A 14,007-nucleotide genomic window follows, 5' to 3' on the forward strand; every position below is an offset into this window, starting at 1 on the left:
ACTGTTCAGTGGTACAGAGCTTTTGATATGAAAACATTTTGTTTTTGTAGTCAAATGTTTATTTATTTAGCTAATTAATATGTTGGTTTTTAGTTGACTTTACACTTACCTGCCAACTCTTATGATTCTTACAAAAATTACCCTTAAAATATGAACTTATGGCTAACTAGTAAAAACTACGGAAAAATGATGGTTGCCAAAAGATCCAGATAATTGATTCATTCGTGTTTTATTTGAATCTGGGTTTCATCTTAGAATTAGTGAAATTAGTCAGGGATCCAGACTAACTTTACAGCAGCATCCCAGTCACTTATGACTGCACCTATTTGTTCATGAGAAGCATCTGCATGATCAAACTGTTGATTATAGAATTTTTAAAAATGGCATCCAGAAAGTGATGCATGTTTAAGATGAAAGGGAAAATACGCTTCTAGAAAAGTGTCAATATCAACATGGAAGAATAAAAAGGAGTATTCAAATTCTTGTGAATAAAAGCTGGAAAGGACACAATTACGTTTATTGGACATCATGTGCCAATCTGAGTATATCTTGTGGAGGGAGATGTGAATGCTGTTGTCATGTGAAATAGAAAATAATTCGAAAGAATTATGTTAAGTTGAGAGATAGCAACAAGCCATTGAGCTGCATAGGGTTTGGAACTAGAGTTTGTGCAACTGTACTAGTGGTAAATAAAGTCTATGCTTCCTTTAAAAACTTTTCACTTTTGCATAATGTTTATCATTGATGCATCAAACTTTTAATTACATTTTCCAGCTTTATAATAGCAGTTATTGAATTTTGTTACACCATACTGAAAACTGGCCAGTCTTATGAAAAAAAAATCAGCTGCCTTACTGAGATGGACTTGTCAGGTTTGGCAGGTCTGCTTTACATGCTAAAGTTTTTAAAGTGATAAAATGTTATTTAAATTATAGTGGGACTACTTGAACATAAAGATATACTTTCACAATCAGACTTGGTACTAAAAGTTACACAGGCAACGGTTCCTCAACTGTGCTTGTTAAAAAAAATTTGGAAATGCTAATCTGGAATGTATGACGATTTTCAGACCTACTTATAATACATAACAGGTGTGGATTCCATTTTTTATTATAGAAATTACTAAATAATAAGATATGTATTGTTACAAGCCGAGTGGTGTCAAACCCTTGCACAATTCCCGCTAGAAGTCATAAGTTTACCCCAAATTTCCAAAGGCTTCCATACAACTTCATTTGTAAATTAGAAAGCCCAGCAGTTCACGCAGTAGAAACTATACAACTATCCCTTAACACAGGGAACTATTTTAACTACTCCATCTTAGGCCAGTAAAACTATTGTTTCCAGGCACATTTCGCCAGTACAACTGCATCACATTGCCACCATGGCAACATAAACAGTATCTGCTGAGTCCCTTCTTATTGATTCCATTGTGTAATTTACTGGTTTCCTACTGTAAATACTGCCACTGCAGTCACACCACCAATGTACACCACTAGATTTTAGTAGGGACTTTGTTATTTCAGGGACACTCATTCGGTTAGGACCTGAATTCACTACTAGTGAACCATGACATCATGGAAACTCACTAACACTTTACTCCGTGACATTTGTGCCTAGTAACTGGCTAATTATTTTGGGCAAAAGAATATTTCTATTGCACCAAATTCCAATAATCAGACAAGTAATCACAAAAATCTAAGAATTCCTTATAACAGGGCACTTGAACCAAATGTGCATACTTCAGATTTGTTACAGTATTTTTGTGGAACATGAAAAAAATTGCAATCAAAATTGGTAAATACAAAGTTAACATATTCTTGTTTTATCATAAAAGACCATGGTCAGTGCATGGAAATTTTGAAATTAGCCACATTGAATGAGAAACCATAATGATATTTTGTTACTTTTTGTTTTTAAAAGACACAATAGACTGTAGATAACATATAATAAAACAAATGACAAAACATTGATAAATGAAAATGTTGGTAAAGAGTACTGGTGGCAATGCTTTAAGAAACAAATACCAATTAAATAAGTCTTTTCAAGTGCAATTCTTGTTCCAATATTATCTTTTAATTCAGTTTTAGTTTAATCCCAATATTATCATCAGTGTGATGCCTGCTAGCATTTCCATGACAACCTAATTAAGTACCAGCTGTGTTTTTTTATCTGCATCTTGCATAAGTGTTTGCTGCATTACAACAATCATTAAATGTATACCTGCTTTAAGCAATTTAAGGAGGTAGGATAAGATCCTACCAGCATTAAAGCAAGTTGACTTATTTCTGGTGTCCAATCAAACAGTTTTAAATATCATTATATAATTAATCCACAACCACCTATATTTCCCATTAGAGTTCAAGTACAATTATTTCTTGATAAATGAAAATTGTACTTGCAATTGTACCGATTTTGTTATAGCTGTACTGGTTTGTTTTTTTACATCAATTGTTGATGACACATGGTACTAATTGAACTCACATAGTAAACATTTGGAAACACCATGATATTCAAAATTTAATAACTTTAAATTTCTCAGTGCTTATGATCAGACCTATATTTCCCCATGCACAACTATCCATGGTGCAAGCTTCTCTGTGGAGAACATCATATGAGCCACTGCATTTTTTTAATTCACATCTGCATGAAACACATGTTATCCTTATTCAGGCCTTTTTCAACACAATGCCAGTTGAGATCAATATCACATGGAAACCTTCTAGCACAAAACCAAGAACAGAGCAATTTAAAAAGAGTTTCCAATACTCTGGTATAGTTCTGTGAAATAAGCTTCCACTACATGTAAAATCTGCTGAAAATATTAGAGTATTTATGAAAAGATATCATGAACATGTATGTGTTTCTAATAGATAATGGAATTTCATATTGTAATACTAAACATGTTAAAATAAACAGTAATTATTGCTATCTTCATATAATATGCATTGTTATACTCTCCTTAAGAGAGGGCCTCAAGGGAGAATAGTCCTTCACTAATGAGTCCCCTCTATAAATAAAGCATTATTATTATTATTATTATTATTGTCCATTCTGCTCCAATAAATCAGGTACTACCTTCATTATTGAGTGCTCCTAAGTCATGTCTGTAAAAATACTAAAATTGCATCAGTAGAACTTTGTCTATATTTTTTAAAATTCATATAGGGTAAGCTCTAAAAGATAAATTTATACTTTTCATTATTAACCAGTTATGCACTACCAAACCCAAATATACTCTATTTAATATTCACCCATTTCTAGACTGGTTCACAGTTGTTCTGTATAATTAGTACCATGTGTCCTAATGTAACCTTTTTAGAGAAACTTGTATTTAACTCATTGATATTGAAGCATAATTATAATAAAGATACTGATAATGGCATTTATGTGATACCACTGTATATAGCTTAATTGCATTGGCATTATATGTTGCTGTATTGTGTTGTACATGACAGTGTTTTAATCATGTTATAAAAGTAATTGTTTTCCGCATTTGTATATTCATGTTATCTTTCTGTGGCATACAGGCTACACAAAAAAAACACCAACTTGCTGACTTCAGCAAGTATTACATCACAGGGTATCGAATTACATGACACCTTGTATTTTCATTTCTCACTGTCTGTAAGACAAGTTTTAAAAGTTATAAGTTTCAAAATTACCATTTTGTTTTCTTTCTGACTCACACAGAAAAACGGTAGTGTATCTCTATTCCCATCTTTTGAATCAAACAAATAAGTGTGCCAGATGACAGAAGATAATATTAAGGGGCATTGCCCTTCTGGGACTAAGACCAATACAAACATCTAGAGATTCTGACATTCCAAAATTATCTAAATTATCAACACACATGATTTATTACCCCAAAATCTTAACAATAAAAACAAAAACAAGGAAGTTGTATTCTGTCAAATAATTGAATAACTGTGGGCTACCTTTTCATATAAAACTATGGGAAAGGGTAATGAAGTAAAGAATAGAATCATTTCTTCAAACCTGGTAATGTTTCCCACAACAAGGGAAAAATGTTCATCAGCCAAAACGTCAAAGTCAGTTGAGGTGTTATATATACACAAGGACAACAAAAGACAAAGTTGAAAAAGCTGTTCATTGTCCATATAATGCCAACATTGATGCTGGAGACAGAAGGCTTGTGTGCACATTGCTGCAGCTCAGCCAAGAAGTAAGCTGTAGCTGGAGAAATATATGGAAAACTTTGCAATGCCAGTGTAAATCCATGTAGTTCACTGCCTTTGATAAACATAATAATTTTGTAAATTTTGAGCTACATCTCTTTGATCACATGTATACAACAGTTCTTCCTTTTTATTTGTTCAATTTGTTTTAGCAGTATTAAAACTTGACATTGAAATTAATATTGGCTGGAGACGACACATTTTTTACAGGACAGAAACAGTAATAAACTTAACCACTTTAGTGACCCTCTGGTGACAGGTTAGAAACTATAAATTGATGAATGAATTTACAGGCAAGACCCATTATAACACAATTTGTTATAATGCAATGGCAGCATGGCTCCCATTTTTTAACATCCTAATTACATGCTCTCGGAAAAGTTGGTTATTTGTATCCCAAGCAGATTATATGATAAACTGGTTAATTAAAACTGATATTGAAATTTCACTGCACATTTTGTATGGAGAAGTTTTTTGAAAAATTTGTTAATGCCTTCCCACTTATATCGCAATGTTATTCTTTGGACCACAAGCATCACATTATAATGGGTTTTACCTGTACTAAGTTTTGTGCATATTCTATAGTCTTGATGCTTTCCATTTTCAAATCAGTGGGTAAAAACAAATACTATACATTGTCTCTTTTATAGCATGAGAGACAGGGTCTGGTATTGAAATGGGTCATGGCAGTAGTCCGAGGAGTTTCTCTGATTATTTTTCCTTCTGCCTATTGGTTTGTTTTCAACATTAAGCTTGCATCAGCCACCTTGTGTCCATACATTCACCTATCCATAAAAAATAGAATCACCAGGGAGGTCAAATACACTCCACGCAATTGATATATCTTGATCAAATATATCCATTGCATTTTCTTGTGTGTTTATTAACCGCCTAGAGAATGTAAAGCTGCAAAAATCATTTAAGTTAATCAAATCTCAAGAGCACTGGCTTTTTCTTCTCTTTTTCCTTTTTTCCCTCCATCCACGGATTCACACTGTAAGATCACCAAGAAGGTCCTAACAAATTTCCAGATAATCTATAATATTGATGAATCTAAATCCATTATATGCATTAATGTTTTCATCTCTGTGTCAGCATGCAGAACTTGGATTTCCATCCACAGAAGATGACAGTCAAATGACATCTGTAACTTCCTGTATGAAATCATACTCCTGTATCATAGGCGTACTACAGGCGTATTCTGCACCTAAAATATGGGTTCTCTTGGGTTTATGAGAATGTGAGAAAAGTGTAATACTAGCGTATCTCAGGCATAATACTTGTGTATCTCTATCAATATCACCACATTCCTGGGATACGGTTATTACTGTGAGAAATGTGACTATGGCTATAACAACCAAGAGCAACACAAGCATTGTGGATCTAAATGTGAGGGATGTTTGGCTTCTAAACCCAGGACGAAGGACAACAACGAGTGCATTGCCCTGCTTGTCAGCGCACTTTTGTCAGTCCAACCTGTTACCAGCACATCTGAAGACACAAGGTTCACTGCAGAAAAGTGCTTGTCAACTGCTGAGTTTGTGCCCTACTTGTGGACAAGACATACATACCAATGATGCCAGGGCCCACGGATGTTGAGGAAAGAAACAATACCACATTTGTCACCAATTCGTGGACTTGGAACACCAATGTTACATTCAGAAATACCATTCCAAACAAGAGGAGGAAGATGATAACCAGAAGAAAGGGAATTTCATCTGTTTTGTTTTCAAATGCATGCAAGATACCGGCTCGTCGAGCGTGTGAGAAGTGCATCCAAGAGCCGATCTTTAGTCATTGCCTTCACAGCAGCAAGATTCCTGGAGGACGTGAAAAATATTTCCGGGACCGAACATGCTAGCTGATTTTGCCTAATGGATCTTAGACCCCATCGATGAGATGTAGAGCCAAGAGGACATCGAACATTACGGAAATTGTCATCGCCATGCCACAGTGATGGCTCACAATTTCTCAGGATACGATGGACAGTTTCTTTTGAGATACTATACGGAACAAGGCACCGAACGTCCTAAAGTCAGTTTGAACGGAGCCAAAAACATTTCCATGCAAATGGGACAAGTGCAGTTTAAAAATTCAATGAGTTACATGGCCATGCCTTTGAGTCGAATGCCTAAAATGTTTGGAATGACAGAAATGGCTAAAGGTTATTTTCTTCACTTTTTCAATACCGAAGCCAATCAACAGCCGTTCTACTCCATTTGCCTGATGCTCACGACTAGAACCCCGACAACATGCGTACCGAACAATGAGAAGCTTTCTACGCTTGGTACCAGGCTCACTCCTCGGACCTCTTCAACTTTCAGGAAGTAATGTTAAAGTATTGTCGTTCCGACGTGGACATTTTACGACGCTGCTGTGGAAAATTTCGAGAACTGTTCATGGAACACGTAGGAGTCGATCCCTTGAAAGAAGCCTGCACCATTGCCAAAGCACGTTCCTTAGTGTACCGCCAACGATTCATGCCCGAAAACACACTGGCTGCCATCAGTCCTCAAACGACGAACTTTGTCAAACGTCAGTACTCGGTCAAAGCCCTACGCTGGCTACATTACTTCTGTGATAAGTCAGACAAATGGATACAGCACGCCCGCAATGGAGGAGGCGAAAAGACCATCGGAGCGTATTCAGTGGATGGGTGCGACTTAGAAAACCCCAAGATCGTGTACGAGTGTAACGGATGCTTATTTCACGATTGTCCCCTCTACTACCCTGAACGCGACACTAAAAATCAGTTTTTGAAATGGACAATGGAAGACTTGTACCAGGCCACTTGTCAGCGACGCTTGAAGTTAGAACAGCAAGGATACCAAGTGTTACAAATGTGGGAACACGAGAACGATCACCATTTGAAAACCGATCCCGAGTTTAAACGCATCGTGGAAAGTTACAAGTTGATGGACCCACCTGAACCCGCGGGATAGTTTGTACGGAGAACGGACGAATGCCACTTGTTTGCTATACCACGCCGACGAAGAGAAAGGAGAACAAATCAAATAATTGGATGTGTGTTCGCTATATCCTTACGTGTGCAAATATTGTCGCTTTCCCGCAGGTCACTCGCAATTGCTGACGGAACACCTCGACCTAGACAACATTCGACAATATGAAGGCTTGATCAAGTGCAAAGTTTTGCCTCCCACCCCACCCCAAGAACTTGTACCATCCCGTGTTACCTCACCATTGTCAAGGAAAACTGATGTTTCCCGTGCGTCGTACTTGTGTCGAAACGTGTAATCAAGACCGGTCTTGTCAACACTCTTTACGATCAGTACTTGTCGCCAAATAAAACATGAAAGTGGTACCTTTAAATGTCCACGAGAGACTCATTTTGTTAAAAGCCTTGCGTTTTCATCTGGATACTTTTAGACCTCTACGGGAAAAAAAGATTTGTCAACTTTTAGGTACTGAAGATGTGTATGGTGATGTGTGTCTTCTGAACACCTTGGCTAACTGATGCGTACGACGATGCCACTCAACCCCCACACGTCTATTTACTCGTAGATTTGAAACCCACTACCCCGGATTATTTGCTATTTCGTACCCATCTGTTTCACCACTGGTGCCAAGACGGAGGGCCTGTCCTATACACATCCCTGTTGTCGACTTAACGAATATTTTGGAACATATTAAAAATCTCAAAGGACTGCTACTTATGTCCTGTAGGTTTATATCTCACAGCCTAACGTGTTATTACTAAGTTGTTGCGTTATGCCTGCATGCTTTTTTGGGGAATTTAGTCCTAAAAAAAATATTTTAAAGGAGAGAGAGAGAGAGAGAGAGAGAGAGAGAGAGAGATGTTGCATAACATTGGGAAGATATTAAATGTCTAAACTGAATTTTACTATTGCCCCATAGACATGTGTTTCACATTTATGGGGCTTATTCCAATATAATGCACGATACATATATGTTATTTTATTTTACAGTAGGAAAGCTCTTCAAACTGGGTGTTGCAGAAAAATAATATTTTTAAACCATTAAAAGTCTATAGGTGTTGTTACTATTGCCCCTAGAGTTTTAATTCACTATGGGGGTTATTCCATATTAAAGGTCTACAGGTATTGTTGCTATTGCCCCATAGAGTTTTAATTCACTATGGGATTTATTCTATATTAAAGGTCAACAGGTGTTGTTGCTATTGCCCTATATTGTTTTAATTCACTATGGGGGTTATTCCATATTAAAGGTCTACAGGTGTTGTTATTATTGCCCCATAGAGTTTTAATTCACTATGGGGGTTATTCCATATTAATGGTCTATAGGTGTTGTTACTATTGCCCCATAGAGTTTCCTCGGATTTTTGAACGCCCTGTCTGACAGCTAGGCGCCAGGTAGAACGGTCGTTAGCACAGCTCTCCCAGTCGTTGACATTGATGCTGGCCGTCTTCACGTCCTTCTTGTAAACATCTTTGTAGCGCAGACGCGATCGTCCAGTCGGTCGTGCACATTCTGCTAACTCCCCATATAACAGGTCCTTGGGAATGCGGCCTGGGTCCATTCTCTTGTATGGACATCTGCGGGTGGCCGAGCCAGCGAAGGCGCCTCTCGCTGAGAATGGAGAACATGCTGTTCATGTTGGCGCGTTCTAGTACCTCTGTGTTGGGTACATTGTCCTGCCACTGGATGTGCAGAATGCGCCGCAGCATCTCAGGTGGAAGCTGTCGAGTTTCCTCTCGTGTCTCGCATAGGTGGTCCATGTTTCGCTACTGTAGAGGAGTGGGCTGAGCACGCAGGCCTGGTAGCCACGTAGTTTGGTCTTCTCGGTGAGGTTGGAGTTGTTCCAGACCCTCTGGTTAAGTCTGGCCATCACTGCTGCTGCCTTGGCAATCCTGCCGTTCACCCCAGAAGCAATGGAGACTGAGCTGGAGATGTTGGACCCAAGGTATGTGAAGTTCTCAACAACTTCCAAGTTGTACCCCTCGATAGTGACGGAGGGGGGGGGGGGGCCTGCGTCCTGCGCCATGACGTTCGTTTTCTTCAAACTGATGGTCAGTCCAACAAATTCCTTACAGGCTTGGGAGGGGCGGCATGCCAACTGCTGCAGTCCATTTCCGTGTGTGATGTCAAGGCTGCAGCGTCGGCGAAGAGTAATTCACGGATGAGTACCTGTGTGACTTTAGTCTTAGCACGGAGACGGGCGATGTTGAACAGATTGCTGTCAGCCCTGGTATGGAAATACACTCCCTCGCTGCAGTCCTTGAAGGCGTACTGGAGAAGCATGGAGAAGAAGATGGCGAAGAGCGTCGTCGCAAGGACACATCCTTGTTTGACTCCGCTGATGACTGGGAAGGCCTCCGATGTTGCGCCATTGAAGCACATTGTGCTGTGCATGTTCTCGTGGAACAACGTGACGACAGCAAGCAGTCGTGGGGGGGAGTGGCAGCCGATCTTCTGCAGGAGTCTGAAGAGTCCACTCCGACTGACCAGGTCAAACGCCTTCGTCAGGTCTAAGAAGGCAAGGTAGAGGGGCATCTGCTGCTCGCGACACTTCTCCTGCAGTTGGCGTAGTGAGAGAGTATTGACTTAAACGTGTTGTTGTTTCTTTTTTTACGCGTCTTTCATCTCATCTTCCCTAGCCAAGGTTCCGATAAGTTAACTTATATATACACTTTGGCGGATCATTCCGACATTTTAGTGCTTTACACGAAGGAAATCTATTATATTTCACGAGTTGCCTCCCGAGCCCCGAGTGGCCGAGTGGTCTAAAGCGCTCACCGTTACGGATCACTGCCATCTCACCTCTGTCTGCGTGGGTTCGAGTCTCGGATTCGGCCAATGTGGGTATGTGAGAAAGCTTGCCAGTAGCTTCTCGTGGGTCGATGGTTCTTTCCGGGGTTTTCCCGGGTTCTTCCTCCACCATTAATACTGGCCGCCATGTATAGCCTATCGTGTGCTGAAAAAAGACGTTAAACCCAACAACAACAACAACAACAAAGAGTTGCTTCCCTTAGCTATGTAAATGCTAATTAACCAATAGGGTTGTTCAGCCGTGGACCTCATGTGAGGTCACGAATCACTACCTCAAACCTAAAAATAGAATGTATCCCCGGCTTCGGACAATTATTACAATATGGCAGCTGTATACCATTACATTTCACTGACAGAAGATGATGTTCCTGGTGGAATATTACCTAATGCGTTGTTAGAAAATCACTCAGTGGTGTAGCTGAAACGATGGTTACAGTACAAAGATCTCAGTATTAGTAGAAAATCTAAGTGATTTGATCTAAAGGTATGTAAAATTCGGTGTGTATATACTGCATGCATTCGATGCTTCCAATAGAATGGCTAAGTAAAATGTGCACCGTGCCTACATAACGTCATCCCCAGAAGAACAAAAAATAGTAAAGACACCACCAAAGCATCATTACAATTTCGCTGTTAGTGTAAGAGGTGAATTGATTTGTAACAAAAATTAAAAAAATTCCTTGTATTGAAAATCAGAGCAGCAATGCATGATATCGGCCCCCCTCCAATTCATTAGCTCGCAGACGCAAAATATTATAATCTTTTAATCAGCCAAAATCAAAGTTTTTCCTATCCAAAGATATGTAACCTAATAGTCTCCTTATCACTCCAAACCTTTATGTGCCTGTATCATTTCTGTATCAAAGGACAATTCAATGATGAATTAGTTTGTTCTGTAATATGGGGTATTTGTTTCTGTCGGTTAGGTTTACAGGGTTTTTTTTCCGAGGTGTGGCGTGAAAATTATATTTTAAATGGTTACTTTGTTGTACTATGTTATTATTATTATTATTGGTGTTATTATTATTATTATTATTATTATTATTCATCTATCTTTGCAGGGTCAGACAACGCAATGAAGCAGGAAACAGTCGGTATATTTCTATATCTGTTGATGGTGGTAAATGGTATGATCTCAAACTGAAGAAACTTCAAGAGACTGAGGCACAGCATCAAGACAGACCTAAAGCTTCTATTCCCCCTATCATAGGATGGAACATTTTCCCGTCAGTTGATCTTTCTAAGCATTTTAATGCAGGACATGTGCATCATGACTTTATAGAATCGGTGCAGTTTACACGACAAAACCAAAATACTGAAGAGAATGAGAACGATGATGATGTGCAGGACTTACAGCTAAACCTTTAAATAGTGAAAGAAACTATTTTAAAAGTGGCCATGTACAGTCAATGAAAAACTGCGAGAAGAAAGGTACATATTATTTAAAAGCAAAAGTAATGACTTCTTATGTAACGAGTACTATGTATGATACACAAGTACAAATTTCTAAAGACAGTGGGTTTGTTAGAGATGCCTCCTATACATACATTGCATCTTCAGTGGGCAGGTGTAGCCATGTTTGTGCGCTTCTTTTTGCAATGCTCTACTATATTGAAAAGAATGGAACTGATGCTCAATCATGGACATCAGAATACTGTGAATGGAACAAGGGACGTAAAATATATAAGGACCAAAAGTGTGTGTCCGATGTGAATAATGAAAATATCAAGAAACGAACAGCCAGTGATGTCATACGGTATGATCCAACACCAGCATATTGTCAGCGAACTCTTCTGAAAGCTGTCACAGATCTGTTAAATGCTAATGAAAGCAACTCCAAGTCATCATCAGAAAATATGTGACAGTCCATCCTTTATAGGCAATATGCAGATTATGAACTAGATGCGGAATCAAAAGCATTTCTGTGTGAAAAAAGGAGTGCTCTTCTCCAAAACATTTTGTACCTAGCAGCCCATACCCACAGGAAATTGTAAAGGAGCAGGGAAGTGCCAAATGATATTTGGCGAGGCGCGTTAGGGTCACGGCCTCAGTGAGTAAGACTGTGTCAACAGCATACAGCCCACAGGTTACTCGTTCCATTTTAAATAAAAAATTTTGGGAGGAGAAGGTTTTAAAGTCTCGTGCAATGTTATATGGAATAGAGAATATAAAAAATGCATTCACAGATTATTTAACTAAATCTAGAATGGAAACTGAAGGATCTTCTGCAGTGAAAACAGGATTATGAGTCGATTCAGAGTACCCAGAATTTGCTTGTAGTCCTGATGGATTAGTGTTAGATCCTGGAGAAGAAAATAAGTATGGATTTCTTGAAATAAAATGTCCACAGATTCTTTAGGGAAAAGATATTAGGAAGTTTGATGACCAATTAACCAAGAAGCAACAAAGTGGATTCTGTCTGCAAAGATCCAATGGACATATTGAGTTAAGAAAACATCACACATATTTCTTTCAAATTCAAACACAACTTGGTATAATGAGACTTAAATGGTGTGACTTTGTGGTATGGTCTGATATACATTTTGAAAAAATATGAGTACAATTTGACTCCGATTTGGGAGGTTCACTTTGGGAAAAGCTGATTTAATTCCATCACAAATAGTTATGTCCAGAATTCTTTCAAATGAGAATTCCAAGAAGGCTGATGCCAACAAGTTTGTGATAATTGAAAAGGGCTGCAGATATTTAATTTCATTAGTATGGCTCTCAACGGGTAACCGGTTTCCCGACCGTAGTGAAAAACCCGGGCATTGAAAATTAATGACGAGTACCCGTTCCCAAAACTAATTTGTCGACAACACTATCAAAATATCATATATCATCAGCAAGCAGTACGCTGGTCTGAGTTGCAGCTCCAGTCTATATTTAGGAGTACGACCACCCGTTATGCATCAGCGGCCCACTACTAAACGGCTGCTGCACGCTGGGCTGTGCGAACGACTTCGCAGTTCAAAACAATACTAATAAGTAGACTACGCGTGTTAACATATCACTTACTCATCAGTCAGCGAACGACCGACAAGCTGTGGCTGACTGCGACTGGGGGAGGGCGGCAGGGCTAACTAATCTACTGCTGCTATATGCACAGCTTATACTGCAGACTCCCAATGCCAAGAGGTCTAGCTTGCCTATTAAATTGTTACATCGCATAACAAGTAGGCCAATTGGAGCGCTAGCGTAAAGGAAACAGCCACTTAGCCAGCACCACATGCAGCGCTTCTAATATGGCAATAGCAAACAGGGCTGCAGCGACCGCGTTGTCACGTGGTGTCACTGGTACCGTTTCAATTTTATACTTTTTGTTGTTTGACGGGAGATTTTGGGTTTGGTATAAATTGAACGTTACATTGAATATTCGCTATTCGACAAGGATTTCTTACGAAATATAGCGTAACCTAAAAAATTTACCAGCATGTAATCTATTTGTAACCTAGCCATAGCCTTCTTTTATAGACTAATATGAATAAGAAAAACTTTGATTTTGGTAATGACGTTACACGTCATGTTATATGTTTGGTATCTATGAATAAAGTTTTTAGTTCCCGTCAGACCCGTTGCTGTCTAATGTTTTTTAAAGATTTTTCCCCGTCCGGTTAGAATTGTGGGACAGTTGATTTGTTCCTTCTCTCCCATTATTGCAATGTCAAGCTTTCCTGATATTTTGACATTATTCCAGCTCTCGTTCGTCTTCGTCATTTGCTGTCTTGTCCACGTTACTTAGTCACAACGTTACACAGCTTCAGTGTCCGGTCGTCCCGAAATTTGAGAAGTAGGAATCAGCCGGGGGGTCCGCCCCCACCCCCCGGCTGATTCTTCCTTGTCAATTTGAAGGGACGGGAAAATTAAAACAAAAATAAAAATGAACGTGACGGGACGGTCTTCCTTCCGCTGCTCCACTCCGCTCTTGCGTTACTCACCGCGTACGCCTCAGTCTCGCGAACGAGAATGATGCCACTATCTTGGTTTTCAGGCTGTACGCGTTAACCTTGACGAATCGAATGAAATTTTTTATCTTAAT

The sequence above is a fragment of the Sinohyriopsis cumingii genome, chromosome 1 (genome assembly GCF_028554795.1).
Source record: "Sinohyriopsis cumingii isolate HCF-2022 chromosome 1, ASM2855479v2, whole genome shotgun sequence".
NCBI classification, from domain to species: Eukaryota; Metazoa; Mollusca; class Bivalvia; order Unionida; family Unionidae; genus Sinohyriopsis; species Sinohyriopsis cumingii.